At 39.2% G+C, this 14,903-nt stretch overlaps 1 protein-coding gene across 2 annotated transcripts in view; it reads right to left on the bottom strand.

The window, feature by feature from the left end:
• Nucleotides 1–700: 700 nt before the first annotated feature.
• The window catches only part of LOC115584370 (sodium-dependent multivitamin transporter-like), a 34,041-nt gene continuing 19,838 nt past the window's right edge, over nt 701–14,903 (bottom strand). The window contains exons 19-24 of one of the 2 annotated variants that reach the window (XM_030421740.1): nt 7,523–7,548; nt 3,122–3,233; nt 2,852–2,929; nt 2,558–2,583; nt 1,537–1,545; nt 701–1,219 (exon numbers count right to left, since the gene is read on the bottom strand). The gene's annotated coding sequence lies outside the window, so the exon portion shown is untranslated. The remainder of the gene's footprint in view (nt 1,220–1,536; nt 1,546–2,557; nt 2,584–2,851; nt 2,930–3,121; nt 3,234–7,522; nt 7,549–14,903) is intronic. The other variant, XM_030421739.1, reaches the window with a different exon arrangement.

The following is a 14,903-nucleotide window of genomic DNA, read 5'->3' as shown; positions in this document are numbered from 1 at the left end:
ATTACCGCTTCCATCATTTTATTTTATTATCCATGATCTTATTAATTCTGTTTTTATTTTTCCACATCATCAGGAACCAGACACCTGACTCAAGTCTTGTCAATTCCAGTACTTAATTAAAGGATAAATTCACCCAAATTTTTTCAAATTCAGTATTAATCTACAAACCACCATGCCGATGGAAGGTCGGGTGACGAACACATTTCTGGAGATTCACAGAACTTCACAGGGACTTGTTTTAAAACGTAAAAGAACAACTGAAGCAATAAAAGAGAATGGCTCCGTACAGCTCGTCCGGTGTAATCCAAGTCCCTAAAAGCTCAGAGATCCCAAACTGATTTGAAAAGATATTATTTACATCCTCCAGCTTTCACATCTACCTCAGATGGCCTGCATGTTAACACATTTAGATCAGCAGCTGCAGTGACGCGTTCAATGTAAATTATCTATTTTCAGATTAATTTGGGAGCTTCCAGACACTTAGATTATCCTGTACGAGCTGTTTGAAGCAATTCTATGTTTTTTTTTGTAATTTCTTTTTAATCTCAGTCAATCTCTATCTATGTATCTATCTATCTATCTATCTATCTATCTATCTATCTATCTATCTATCTCTCTATCTATGTATCTATCTATCTATCTATCTATCTATCTACATATATTCACTTTATTATCTGAAAGCAGTAGACACTGAAAAATCTCTTTTCTATTTCACATTTATTATTTGCATTGAAGACATACATTGTCACAAAAACAGGTTTCAGTTAAAAATGTGAAATTGTGTCATTGATTCATTGCTGAAAACGAAGGTACAAAGACCTGTTTGACACAAAGTCACAGTTTACCACAATTTAAATTTAAACCCAGTGCCAAGGATAGATACGCCCATTTCACGTCCAAAGGAGATGCCTGTTCCGAGCACCTTTGCCTCCAGCTGTGTTTTACTGATGTGGGCGCCGGTATCTGCAGATAGGCCGACTGTGCTTGTCATCGGGCCAAGTGTAAGTTGAAACACTGCCCACCTCTGCTCTGGCAAAGGCTTTGACACTGCGATTCTCCCCAGAGACTCCAACTTCTGCTCCGGCGTTAGGCCCTTTGGCGTCAAGAGAACTGGATCCACGTTCCTCATGATAATGACCCACACAAGCAGAAGCTTTGGCCTCCTCTTCTGGCAGTTGCTCTAAGACTTTGTCCAAGGTTGCTACCGCGACTGACGTGGCTGCAACAGAGACATTACATTTCAACTCAAAGACCAGAGGACAACATCACCACCAGTGAAAAAGGTTTTGTGATCTGGAGATTTCAAGGATGTTGTGATAATTTGGTGGGCAAAAAGCTGCACAAAAGAATAACTTTGGAAAGAAAGTAATATTTTGAGGTTGTTATAGATTCAACAGTTTAATTACAGAAATACAATTGAGATTTTAGTCCACTGAAGAGCATCTGAAACTGTATTCAATCAAATTTGTCTGGTTAGGGTGACAATCTCAGGGCTGATCTAGGAGGACAAAATCCTTTCAAAAGGAATTTACTTACCAATTGCGCCTGTGATTGAAAGAAAGAAAAGAGAAACTCTGTTATTTGCTTATTTACTTATAAACGTAAATGTTTAAAAGCCATAAAAGTCACATGAAACATGTCTTCAATGTTATAATAACAGATCAACAGAACTGACATGTTTTGTTTGTTACACATGTGAACACATATTCATGGGTTATATAGCATGAAGGTACTTGAACACTAGCATTTTATTTTTGTTGTCCTGCACTGAGATCTGTCAGCTCCCTGTTTAACGTTCAGTCACTGAAAATAAAATTAAATACAAGTTTAGTAAAAGTAATCTGTCTCAGACGTCCCCATGATGATGATGCTTAAATAGAGGTCCAGTGATCCCTTACGTTCACCTGTTAACTTTGTTCTCACGTTGTACAACTTCAAGTTGCTTTTATGATAAATTTCATGTAAATATTTTGACTTGATATCTCATGGCCTCCACCACCACCAGAATATTTCAGTATTGCTCCTTCTGAAAAAGTGATTTACTTATTTAAAAAATAATTATTGTCGACAGAAAATAATACACATTTCTAACAAACACTACAAAGAAAAACAATACTTACTATGCAAAAGTTCTGAAATTTCACACTTAAAGAATGTAATTTAGGGTGATTTTATTGCTTTCAAATATCAAAACAGGTCGAATTTGTCCTTTACAGTATGTAAATGTTAATGTGCTGACCTTATAAAAAGTAAGAAATGTTTTGAATTGTTTTTGCTCATACAGGTGGGACAAATATCACCAGTGGTGATGGAGCCTGCTGCAGTCTACAGCTACAGTATCTGCACCTGATGACATGATATTATATGTCCATCCATTATCTGAAACCACTTATCTGTTTCAGAGTCACGGCTGAGGCTGGAGCCTATCTCAGCTCCTTGTCTCACTTTCAGCCAATTAAATTACAGATTAAGTTTATTTAGCAGGCAATCTGTCTCCTCAATATACTAGATTTTTTAGAGGACAGTAAATTTCTTCTTGAAAATGATGTTTGCTTACTGGCCATCTTCAGGACAAGAAGTTTACTGTGAAAGAAAAAGAGGAAATGTCAGCAGCAGATAAGAACCAGATTGTCTCTGTGAGAACGACCACAAGTGGAATAACTGTGGTAATGAACAAATAATTTAGCAATATTGTGCAAGTGAAGCTTCCCCATCATCTGCGGTGAGTCAGATTTGAATTGAAAAAAAATAGCAAATAAATGTTTAATACTACACTATTATACATTTAAAATATAAACCAGCATGTATATATTTAGTTTGTATAATAAATCTTACATGGTGGATTACTTACCTGAATGAGGTTCCTCTGTTAACAGGTGAAGTTGTGTGCTGCTGCACTGAGCTCAGCTGCTGGAGTGAAAACACCAGGCTGTATAAATACAAGATGGGAGAAAGGAAAGAAAGTGAAAGTTTGAGTTAGAGGATCATAAAACTGTCATAAAAACACACATGTGAAAAGACAAAGAGATTAAATCAAGCGAGTAAACTGAAGTGAAAGTAATTCAACACGTAGAACGTGTCGACAGGTGGGTTACTGACCGTGGTTTCATGAATAACTTACTTGAATATAATGATACCACACTTCTGAGTTCTGTGTGTTGTTGTGTTGTCATTTCAACAACAGTTCTGACATCATCCATGTTTGATAACTATTTGTCTTTCATCTTCATTTTCTGAAAATAAGAATATGACATTTAGCTCAGCGGACCAAATTTAAGTCTGTTCTATGACTTTAAAGGGGAACTACGTAGTTTTAGAGAAGATAGTCAAACTCTGAATTTTAATATTTACAATATTAATGAGGTAACGACACAAACTTTTTTCATAACTGAATGAAAAAGCCTCAGAACACTGTATAATGTGGCATGGTCCGCCACATCTAAACAGAGTAGGGGAGTATGAAGTTGTATTTGTTTGTTTCTTCAGCAGTGCACCTGTAATAGAAGTTCTTACATGAGTTTTATTTTTAAATAATTTAAATAAAATCCAGGACATGAACTGGGACGCCCTGAGTGAGTTGGTCTTGAATTACTTTTCTATCTTTCTGTATAGAAAAGTATTTCTACTATTCTAGTATACTGTCATTCATTTGACCTCTGTTAATCTGACACTCAACATGAAACTCGTGTCCTTTCAGTGCAGCAAAGATAAAAGTACTTTGGAACAAACTGATAAAAGATGAACTTCAGCAGTTCATGTACGACTTAACTTTACCGATCTTGCTTGTTTCATTGTTTTCAGTTTCAAGATGAGCCTCCACGATCACGCACCAATATGACGTGGTTACTAATTTACCTTTGGATTGATTAAATGATTTTATCATTTACCTATAGATTATTGACTGGGCTGACTCCAACCTATCTTTGTGAGCTTTTACAACTACATGCTCCATCGAGGTCACTCAGGTTTGATGACCAGGTACTTTTGGTTGTCCCCAGATCATTCCAGGTTCAGGAACAGGGATGGTCGCACTTTTACAGTTGCAGCGCCCCAAACTCTGGAATGAGTTGCCTCTACGTGTTAGGCTGGACTCAAATACATTTTAATTCCTTGGTTTTTGATTCAGTATCAGGTCGCCTCTCTCGTTCTTATGGTCTCTGGGTTTTGTTGTTGCCATTTCTGACTATTCAGCACTTTGGCCAACTGTTGCTGATTTTAAATGTTCATGTTATGGTCATGTTTGTTTGATCCAAATCTGGCAACAATGACCGTGACATTAGGCGCGTTCAAGTTGACCTCCTGCTGACTGACTGCATCAGCGCGATCTGCTGGCGACAGCAGGGGTGGGGATACAAACGCTGCTATGAAGTCGGACACTCTCTCTTCCCGTAGACGTGACGTGACCTGGCTGAGCTTGCGGTGTTTGCCTTCTTCGTCGGCGAAGAAGTGGAGGAAATTTTAATTCCATTAATGTTTGATTACAATCAGCAACGACTGCGATCAGTTTTCTGACCTGATGCTATGGGAACTTTGCTGGCCTTTTTCTCATCTTAATCTCCTTCAGAAATTATTCAATCTGAGATGTTCAAAATAGTAGTCAACCAAAACATTTGGGCTGAGGGAATAGAGCAGTGGAACTGCTGCTGTGTTGCATGCAGACGACCGGGGATCAAGACCCGTGTCAAACCTGTCTTTTTGCAGAAGATAGATAGATAGATAGATAGACTGTCTGTATACACACACACATATATGTATATGTGTGTGTGTATACAGACAGACAGTTCATATTTAGAGACAACAGAATGTGACAGCTTTGTCACAATAACAACTTCAAATTTAGATACTTTGTAATTGCTTCACTTCAAACGGTCACACAGTGGCTCATCAAGAGTAGATGAAGAGCCTAAATGTTGTCTTACTGTAAATGATCATGTTCTGTTTTCCTTGTAATATCACCATTAAATACATTTGTCTATCTGGTACATTATAGTAAGTCTTGCACAATAACAATACAATTACAACAGTTATTAATTATTATGATGACAACTGTGCTTAGGTGCATGATTATATCACAGCTGAGGGGAATTTGCTGACTACATTTAACAAATAAGCATAAAGACACATAAGATGAAGCATTTTCTTATAGCAACATTATTCACAATGAATGAAATACATTTCACTGAATGAATGAAATACAATAATCAGAACAAATGACTGAATCAGATGCCTTGTCCCGCTGCACCATCTCATCACACACAGAATAGCTCCTGATAATTCTCTGTATTGTTAATGTGACGGGAACAGAAAGGGTTAATTAATAAGAGTGGATAGTACAGATAACACTGGACACAGCAGTTAACCACTTCATCATCACCCTAAGCTGACAGAACTGAGCAGTTTATTGACGACATCTTTCAGGGTTGTTGCGTTAGATGAAGGATTTTATGGGTTTATTCATGTTGACTGTCCCACAGGTGCGGCCACACGGCTGCTACTGATCTGAAAGTATTTGATATTTGAGTAGAAAAGAGGCAGAGGCCTTATGGATATGGAAATTCCACGAAACACACGTCATATACGTAAGCGTAGATGAGAGCCAATTAGGGCAAAGTCCTGACGTCATGAAGGTGGGTCTGGGGTCGCGCAGTACCTGGAGAGCAACTGCGCGAATGAAACACCGGCACGCCTTGCTCCCACGATAACTTAAGGTCATGTGACATCAGATGCGGAGCAGAAACCACTCCCATCCAGGTCATCGTGGACACATTTTAACCAGCATGCATCACGATTTAGGCAGTGCTGCTTGATCTTGAACTCGCCTATTGACGTAGGTACGTGATGTAGCTCGGGCTGGACTGTGGCTGTGGCCGGGGGGTGGAGTCAGTGAGCTAAGGTTTCTGCGAGATGGACAACAAAGATGTTGAAAACAACGTACCCGTTGGGGCGAGGAAGCAAATAAACAAGAACAAGGTAATGTAAAGTAATGCAGCGCTCACAAGGTGATAAACGTTTAGCGACAAAACATCTATTTTTTAATTTAACACATAGAAAATGTCGACAGGAGTGGGTGCTGCTAGTTATTGCTGCACACCGTAGCCACATGCGCACCAGAGCCAATCACTGCAGAGCTCAAGTCCACGACATACCTTAAGAAACAAGCAGATATATACCTGCAGCAGCGCGAGCTGGATCGGGATTTTGCCGGTGGTTCAGTCCCGTTCTGTTCTGTGCATCTACACTGACTTTTGTGGATTAATGAGACTAAACGAGTCCGGACCGAGTCTGTTCGGGTCTGAGGAGATCCGGATACGAGCGGACAACAAAGTGGAATCGGAATCTGTGGATGTTCGTGTGTAGCTAGCCGCCAGCTAGCTACACGGCCCACCTCCCGTGTCGACAGACCGGACCCGCCGGCACGTCCAAAAGGCAGACCTGAGCATTGCCTGCATTTAAGTGTAAATAGTTACCAGGGTTCTCCCCAGAAATTTTTAGTGTAGCGGTGCACCGTCTGTCTGGGGGGGTGGGGCGAACACTCGTCAACGTCAGTCCCGGGTGGGGGGTGGGTGAAGACACGGACGGACATACAGACGGTCATGAAGTCCGTCAGACGGGGAATGGACGGACGCTCATCGCCGTCAGCCGGGAGCTCCTAGCCGTCAACCGGGGGCCGGACGGACGGACGGACGCTCGTCACCGTCACACGCGTAGTATAGCGGCGCTGACCTAGTGGTATAGCGGCGCAGCGCCGCTGTTCCACCATCTGGGGAGAACCCTGGTTACATATAACTTTGTAAATTTTTAAAATATATGCACATATTTAGCAAACAACAATTTATATTTGCATTATAAGTAATAAAAAATGGTTTGTTAAACATATTTGTGGTTTTCACAGTAAAAAAAATCTAACTTTTTCAACTCGGATTTTATGTTATTTTGTGATTTTAGGTCCATTGTGTTAATACAGTATGTCAAAATAAAAAAATAACTGTACAGTCACACATGTGAGGTTCTACTGAAAATAATGACACCAAGTAAATAGTTTTAAAGGTGAAATATAATGGCAAAATCAAAAATAGTCAAAAACAGCAAAATTATACCCTGGAATATCGGATTTCACAACAAACCTAAATATCCCTGACGTCTCACCTTCAAACACAGCCTCATTTGGCCATCCATGAAAAATCTACTTAACCTCCCACTTTTCTATAGGAATACATATTTCCTACGGGCACTGCACTAGTAATATTTAATTTGTACCAAAACAATGATAAACTTCACTTTTTGACTTGACTGTACACATGTGAACATACAATATATTAAAGTTTATTTAACATGAAGATACTAAAAATCAATGTTTGTTTTCCTCCAATGAGATCTGTCAGCTCTTTGTCTCACTCTTAGTCACTAAAGTTATAAATAAACTAGAGGTTTATTAAATGTAAATTTTTAGATCTTTCTGCTTGATAAACTCCACTTTTTAGAGGAAAGCATATACTTATTCTTCTGGATGATGTTTGCCTACCTGACATCTTCAGGACGAGAAGTTTACTGTGAAGGAAAAAGAGGAAATGTCAGCAGCAAATAAAAACAGCGTTTCTCTGTGAGAACGACCTCAGGTGGAATAAAAATAACTGCAGTAATGTACATAATCTGTACAAATCTATAGAAAATGATATTTTATAATGCACCTGGAAAGCCATAAAGCATGTTTACTTTCAGATGAAATAATAAAGCTCACATGGTGGATTACTTACCTGAACGAGGTTCCTTTTTTTTTTTTTTTACAATATTTGTATTCAACTTTTCACTTTTACAAGTAAAGGATGGTTACACAATATGGTTCACAGAAATAAAAAGAAAAACAAACAAACAAGTAGACAAGACAAACAAATCAAAACCCCAGAACACCAGCTCAGATCCATATAAATAATACTTGAGTATGCAGTAATAATGTACCGTATGAGCAGTCAAGAAAATCCCTGCAGCATGATATTAGAGACATCAGGCTCTACATAGTTCAAATAGGGCTCCCACACTTTACAGAATTGGTCTGTTTTTGAATGTAATATACATGTCAGGTACTCCAATGGCACTAGATCAAACACCACTCTTTGCCAGCCTTTAACAGTTGGTACTTCTTCCTTAATCCACTGCAATAAAATATTCTTCCTCGCTGCGTATGTAAGAATACAATACAACCTCTTATTATGTGTGGACGTTAAGCGTCGGCTTGGGAAGCCCAGTATGAGAGACACAGGGTCCATCTCCAGTTCTAAGCCCAATATCTTTTGTATCTCAGATAACACACTGGACCTATACATTTGCAGTTTAAAACATGACCAAAAGCAATGAGTTAGGGTACCAATTTCTATCTTGCATTTAAGGCACATGGGTGAGAGAGTAGGGTTGAAGTGATGCCTGCGGTTGGGGGATATGTGCATTCTGTGTATAATCTTTAACTGTATTGCTTTGGTACAATTGCAGACTGAAATTGATTTAGCATGTCTCCAAACATCATTCCACTCCTCATCACCAATTGTGATTGTAGTGGGAGACTACCATCCTTATCCGTCAAATTATTCCACAATCAGGCCCAGTAAATCCACTTGAAGGTTAAAATCCAAACTAGAAAAATTTGCATTTCCTACGAAAATACAGTGTGAATGCTGAAGACTGAAGCGAAATCTGCTGAACGTACTGCCAGAAATGCATAAAACTATAGGCTGAATGGTCGGGATTTTGCAGAAAAAGCAGAATTTTCCAAAAGCTGGTAAGGCAGAAAGGCTTAAAAGCAATAGGTTTAATGGGCTAACAAAGTTGAACATTTTGATAACTGAACAGTTTCTCTAGCTGAACATGAAGTTGTATGTTTGAAGGAGTTGAAAAGGCAGAAACATGAATATCTAAAAAGGCTAAAAAGCTGTAGAGTAGAAGGGCTGGAAGAGGTTAAAAAGGTGAAAACATATGAAAAGCTGTAAAGTAAGAGGGCTGGAAGAGGTTAAAGAGTTGAAAAAAGGATGAAAATTTAAAAAAGTGAAAGAGCTCAAATAGGTGAAAAAATGATGAAAATGTAAAAAGATGTAGAGTAAGAGGCTTGGAAGAGGTTAAAATCGTCATAAAATATGAACAGCTGTAGAGTAAGAGGGCTGGAAGAGGTTAAAAAGGTGAATAAACGATGAAAAGCTGTAGAGTAAGAGGGCTGGAAGAGGTTAAAAAGGTGATAACATATGAAAAGCTGTAAAGTAAGAGGGCTGGGAGAGGTTAAAAAGGTGAATAAAGGATGACAAGCAGTAGAGTAAGAGGCCTGGAAGAGGTTAAAAAGGTGAAAAAAGGATGAAAAGGTAAAAAGATGTAGAGTAAGAGGGTTGGAAGAGGTTAAAAAGGTGAAAAGAATATGAAAATTTGTAGAGTAAGAGGGCTGGAAGACGTTAAAATTGTGAAAACATATGAAAAGCTGTAAAGTAAGAGGGCTGGAAGAGGTTAAAAAGGTGAATAAAGGATGAAAGCTGTAGAGTAAGAGGGCTGGAAGAGGTTAAAAAGGTGAAAAAAGGATGAAAATGTAAAAAAGTTTGAAGGTGAAAGAGGTCAAACATGTGAGAAAAGGATGAAAATGTAAAAAGATGTAGAGTAAGAGGGTTGGAAGAGGGTAAAAAGGTGAAAAGAATATGAAAATCTGTGGATTAAGAGGGCCAGAGGTTACACCCCGCCTTTCCGAAAACCCGCTGTTCCGAACATAGACTTCAATTCATCGTAATGGCGGGGTTTCCCTTTTTTTCAAAGACCCCGCTATTCCGAAAAGTCTATTGGGGAAACCCCTCCATTCCGAAACCCCCCCACTCCGAACGGACTCAATCAGAAAGGAAACGGAGGCTGCGCATTTATCCTTTTTTCCTTTGTGGGTTCAAACGGATCATGGGGCTGATTAACCGCAAAACAAGCGGCTTCAGCTGGACAAATGGCTATGTTGAATTGAAATTACTTATCATGCTAAATATCCCAAATTGTATGAAAATTGCTCCAATGCGTTATACCGATCTTCGGACATATTCAGACACAGCCTGATATGGGTTCTGAGCAAAGGAATGTCTGTTTTCTCCCCCGGTCTGTTGTCAGCAGGAGCGGGGGCTGCAGGCTCGCGCCTGGGTGAAGTGGGCTCAAGCCAGAGTTCAGCCGCGCTCGAGCCGAGCGGGGAGAGAAAAAATGTCTATTTCTTTTGCTCTGCGGGAGATCTCCCACAACAGAGTGGATGAGAAACCAAGGGGGACAGATCTGCCCAGCAAACATCAGAACGCAGAGTGGAGCCTTTGTCTGTCACCTGGTTCAGCACCCTGGACAGCTGCCTGCGTAACTGGATGTGGGAATTTGATGCATTTGAAGCCGCGACATTTGGTCAGAAACGTCATATATAATAACATTGTTTCGAGTCGTAAACAGTTCTGTAAGTGGAAGAAATAAGAATCAATTAGGCTATTAGTGTTAGTCCTTCTTCATATAAAGTTGTGTTACAGTCGCACAGCTGGAGACCGCTAACAAAGTTAGAGACAAGAGAGACAATGTATGAAATCCCGCAAAATTATGTGCGGTCAATATGACCGCTTCTGGCTGAAATAGGTTAAACAAATCACATTTTCTTTTCCTTTTGTGTAATTTATATAAAAACTATCCTCAATTAAAATACAGACACTTTTAAAAAATGGTTAGAAGTCTATAATGTTTGCATTTTGTTTACATCGCAGATTGATAACTTAATTGTGATAATGTTCAAAGTTATTATTATTATTATTATTATTATTATTATTATTATTATTATTATTATTATTATTATTATTATTATTATTATTATTATTATTTACTGTGCTAGGTATTCTTTTCGTGGTTCTTGGTGCTTGGAGCAATATTGTTGTTGTGGCATTCTAAAGCGAATTTGAAATGAATTGAATTAATAAACCTTTAGATTCTTGCCTATAGACTGATAAGTGTTGTGTTTACAAATGAGCTATACATCCAGATTTCTTGAGATTTGTATTGTCAATGGGAATTTAAATTTAAATGTCAGGCGATGTTTTCTTCATGGAAATTATTTTTCGGGCAAACAATTATAAGAGAGAGAGGGAGCGCGGACGGGGAATCCATTGTGTGACAGTGGAGCGGAGGGTCAGCAGCTGGATTTGGCACGCACGGTCAGTAGTATAGGAGTTTGAGGTTTATTACGTTTGCGGACATTATTACAGTCAGTGTAATTATGTAACAGCCTTTGCGCCCTTGCCTTACAGCGCCTTTGCGTGCGCACAGTTTGCGTGTGTAGATCCGTGGTCATGATAATCCCCTCTATGGCTATAAGAGATGGATACACAATCAATTTCATTTAATGTTTATTGAATCAAAAATACATAGGTAGCCTATTGTCTTCTCCTCTGCTTTTTTTTTTTCAAAGACAAACTGAGCAGCACTGCTCAATCCACTCATACATTGTTAACCTTCCACAAAGACAAGTTATGTTAAAACGAACGACCAGAGGGGTCATTCCCCGGCAGATCGCACCCATGGGCCACAGTTTATTTCAGAGTTGTGCGAGTGCGGCTGGAAGTGGGGATTTCAGCACCACGGATAGCGCGTGTAAAAAGATTAGACACGTTAGAAACGTTTAAATGTGTTTGCTGCAAGCGAAAATATAGGCCTAATACATAATAAATGAAGATAGTGACATAGGCCTATTAGCAATAAAAAGCAATGAGTTGTGTGAGTGTGGACGGCAGTGTTTGATGTAGGAAGTCATGTAAACTTGAAAATCAGTTTCGGAACAGTGGTGTTTTGAGGGGAGGGTCGGAACAGCGGTGTGTCGGAGTGGGTGTGTTTCGGAATGGTGGGGTTTCGCAATGGAGGGGTGTCGGAATGTCACTGCGCACCCAGGGCGGGTTGAGGTTAAAAACGTGAATAAAGGATGAAAAGCAGTAGAGTAAGAGTGCTGGAAGAGGTTAAAAAGGTGAAACATATGAAAAGCTGAAGAGTAAGAGGGCTGGAAGAGGTCAAAAAGGTGAAAAAAGGATGAAAGGGTAAAAAGATGTAGAGTAAGAGGGCTAGAAGAGGTTAAAAAGGTGAAAAAAGGATGAAAAGGTAAAAAGATGTAGAGTAAGAGGGCTAGAAGAGGTTAAAATGGTGATAACATATGAAAAGCTGCAGAGTAAGAGGGCTAGAAGAGGTTAAAAAGGTGAAAAGAATATGAAAATCTGTAGATTAAGAGGGCTGGAAGAGGTTAAAATGGTGATAACATATGAAAAGCTGCAGAGTAAGAGGGCTTGAAGAGGTTAAAAAGGTGAAAAGAATATGAAAATCTGTAGATTAAGAGGGCTGGAAGAGGTTAAAATGGTGATAACATATGAAAAGCTGTAGAGTAAGAGGGCTTGAAGAGGTTAAACAGGTGAAAAAAGAATGAAAAGGTGAAAAGGTTTAAGGGTGTAAGAGGTCAAATAAGTGAGAAAAGGATGAACAGGTAAAACGATGTAGAGTAAGAGGGTTGGAAGAGGTTAAAAAGGTGACAAGAATATTAAAATCTGTAGATTAAGAGGGCTGGAAGAGGTTAAAAGGTGAAAAAAGGATGAAAAGGTGAAAAAGTTCAAGGGTGCAAGAGCTCAAATAGGTGAGAAAAGGATGAACAGGTAAAGAGATGTAGAGTAAGAGGGTTGGAAGATGTTAAAATGGTGATAACATATGAAAAGCTGTGGAGTAAGAGGGCTGGAAGAGGTTAAAAAGGTGAAAGAAGGATGAAAAGGTAAAGAAGTTTAAGGGTGCATGAGCTCAAATAGGTGAGAAAAGGATGAAAACGTAAAAAGATGCAGAGTAAGAGGGTTGGAAGATGTTAAAAAATGTGAAAAGAATATGAAAATCTGTAGATTAAGAGGCCTGGAAGAGGTTAAAAGGTGAAAACATATGAACAGATGTAGAGTAAGACGGCGGAATGAGCTTAAAAAGGTGAAAAAAAGACTGAAAAGGCCAAAAAGTTGTAGAGTAAGAGGGCAGAAAGAGGTTAAACAGGTGAAAAAAGGCTGACAGGTGAGAAGGTTAAGGCAGAAAGAGGTTAAAATGGCTGCAGACATGCTGCAGCAGGAGCAGAAACACAGACGAAAATGTCTCCATAAGGATTGAATGGGAGAATACCTCCCAAACTCCTGCGATTCTTGAGAAAACCGTTATAGTTATCGGCAAAACATGTTACATGTTGAGTAACAGGAGACATTGCTGAACGCACCCATGTTATTTTTATTTCTGTAGAGTGCATAATGAGGGCACAGGAGCGAGAGACAAAACATGTACCGCCTGCGATCCTCCAGAAATTTTGGCTCAAAATTAACATTGCGGCTTATGGGGAACATTCAGGAGTGCTTGTCGCTCTCGGGCTTCTAAATCCAAAACCGTAAGTCCTACAGCTGAAATGAGACCATCAGCTGAAACCCAACAAGATTTCCTACATTTATATGCCTATATTGTCCATGTCAAGTACAAGATGTGGGATCCAAATCAAGCTGAAGCAAAAGAAAATCCCGTTTTCGGAGCTGCTCCTCACTCTGGGGTGCGGCAGTTGATGATGTCACGCACTCTAGCTCACGCAATACACACCCATTATAAACTCAGAAGACGGGCTTAAAATCCTTAAAACTAAAACTGCGACCATTTCAAAACCGTACAAGATTTTTAAAAACTGAATACAAGGTCAATAGTTCAAGGTTTTGTGATTCATTTAAAGTTTGAATGGTGTCTCTCGCTCAACGTATGAGGAACAAGAAGAGGTTGAAAGTCGATGAGTTTTGAAGAGGATTTGAAGCTTTTCCCATTTGATTCAATGTTAAATTTTTTTGGGAAAAAGCTGAATAGCTGAAAAAGGTGAAAAGTTGAAAAGTTGAAAAGCAGAGGGTTGAAAGAGCTGAAAAAGCTGAACATTTGAATATTTGAATGGTTTGAATAGCTGAACGTATGCTGAAGTTATAGCAGAATGAAATTTGAAAAAATCCCCATAAGGATGAATGGGCAAAATTTTGCAGAAAAAGCTTAATATTTCCAAAAGTATAAAAGATTGAAATGAGAAAAATACAAGCAGTAATGTCCTTAAAAAGCTGAACATTTTGATATTTGAATGGTTTGAATAGCTCAAGATTTGAAGAAGGAGAAGAGTGCTGAAAAACGTACGGAAGCTGGAATAATAATAACTTTAATAAACACCAGAAGAACAATAGTGTGAATGCTTGCAGCATTCACACTAATTAAAAGGAAAAACAGCCCAGATTTTAGATCCAACTCAGAGGAGAAATCCACTCAGAACCTAAGTTCAGACCAGAGGTGAAACTGCTCAGAACCTAAGTCCCAAAATCGCTCCAGAGACTAAGTCCCAAAATTTGCTCCAGAGCCTAAGTCCAAATCAGAGGCGAGGCAGCAGGTCTTCAGTCAAAAAGGTGTTTATTCCAAGAGAAGTTATAAAGCCATTAGGTACCCCCGAACAAATGAGAAATCTCCCCGGATCACCCCCTTTTATACCTGGGGTCAGTGTCACCAACGCCTCTTCTTGGACCACCCCCCTCGTCATGATCACGCGAGACTATCATCTTAATATTATTTAATATCTTCCCTAATGGCTGCAAAGTGTCTCACCCAGGCCTCTATCTTGGCCTTGGGTGGGCTGCGGCGTCACCAGTTGCCTCCTAACTCCAGCCCTGTTATTATAAAGGGATTATCTGACCTTGGTCATCAGGCTCATATTCACTGTTAGAAGGTGTATTTCTCAAATAAGATTTATATGCATGATCATGACCCAGTTATATTTGCCACTACATGATGTTTAGCTCCTTCTCCCATGTGCCTTTAAGCTTCTGCAGCCCAACAGTGGGTGTGGAATACATAGTTTTATAAAATAG

This window comes from Sparus aurata, chromosome 7 (genome assembly GCF_900880675.1).
Source record: "Sparus aurata chromosome 7, fSpaAur1.1, whole genome shotgun sequence".
In the NCBI taxonomy this organism is placed as follows: domain Eukaryota; kingdom Metazoa; phylum Chordata; class Actinopteri; order Spariformes; family Sparidae; genus Sparus; species Sparus aurata.
Note: the sequence above shows the minus strand (reverse complement) of the source record. Positions and strands in the feature narration are given on the sequence as shown.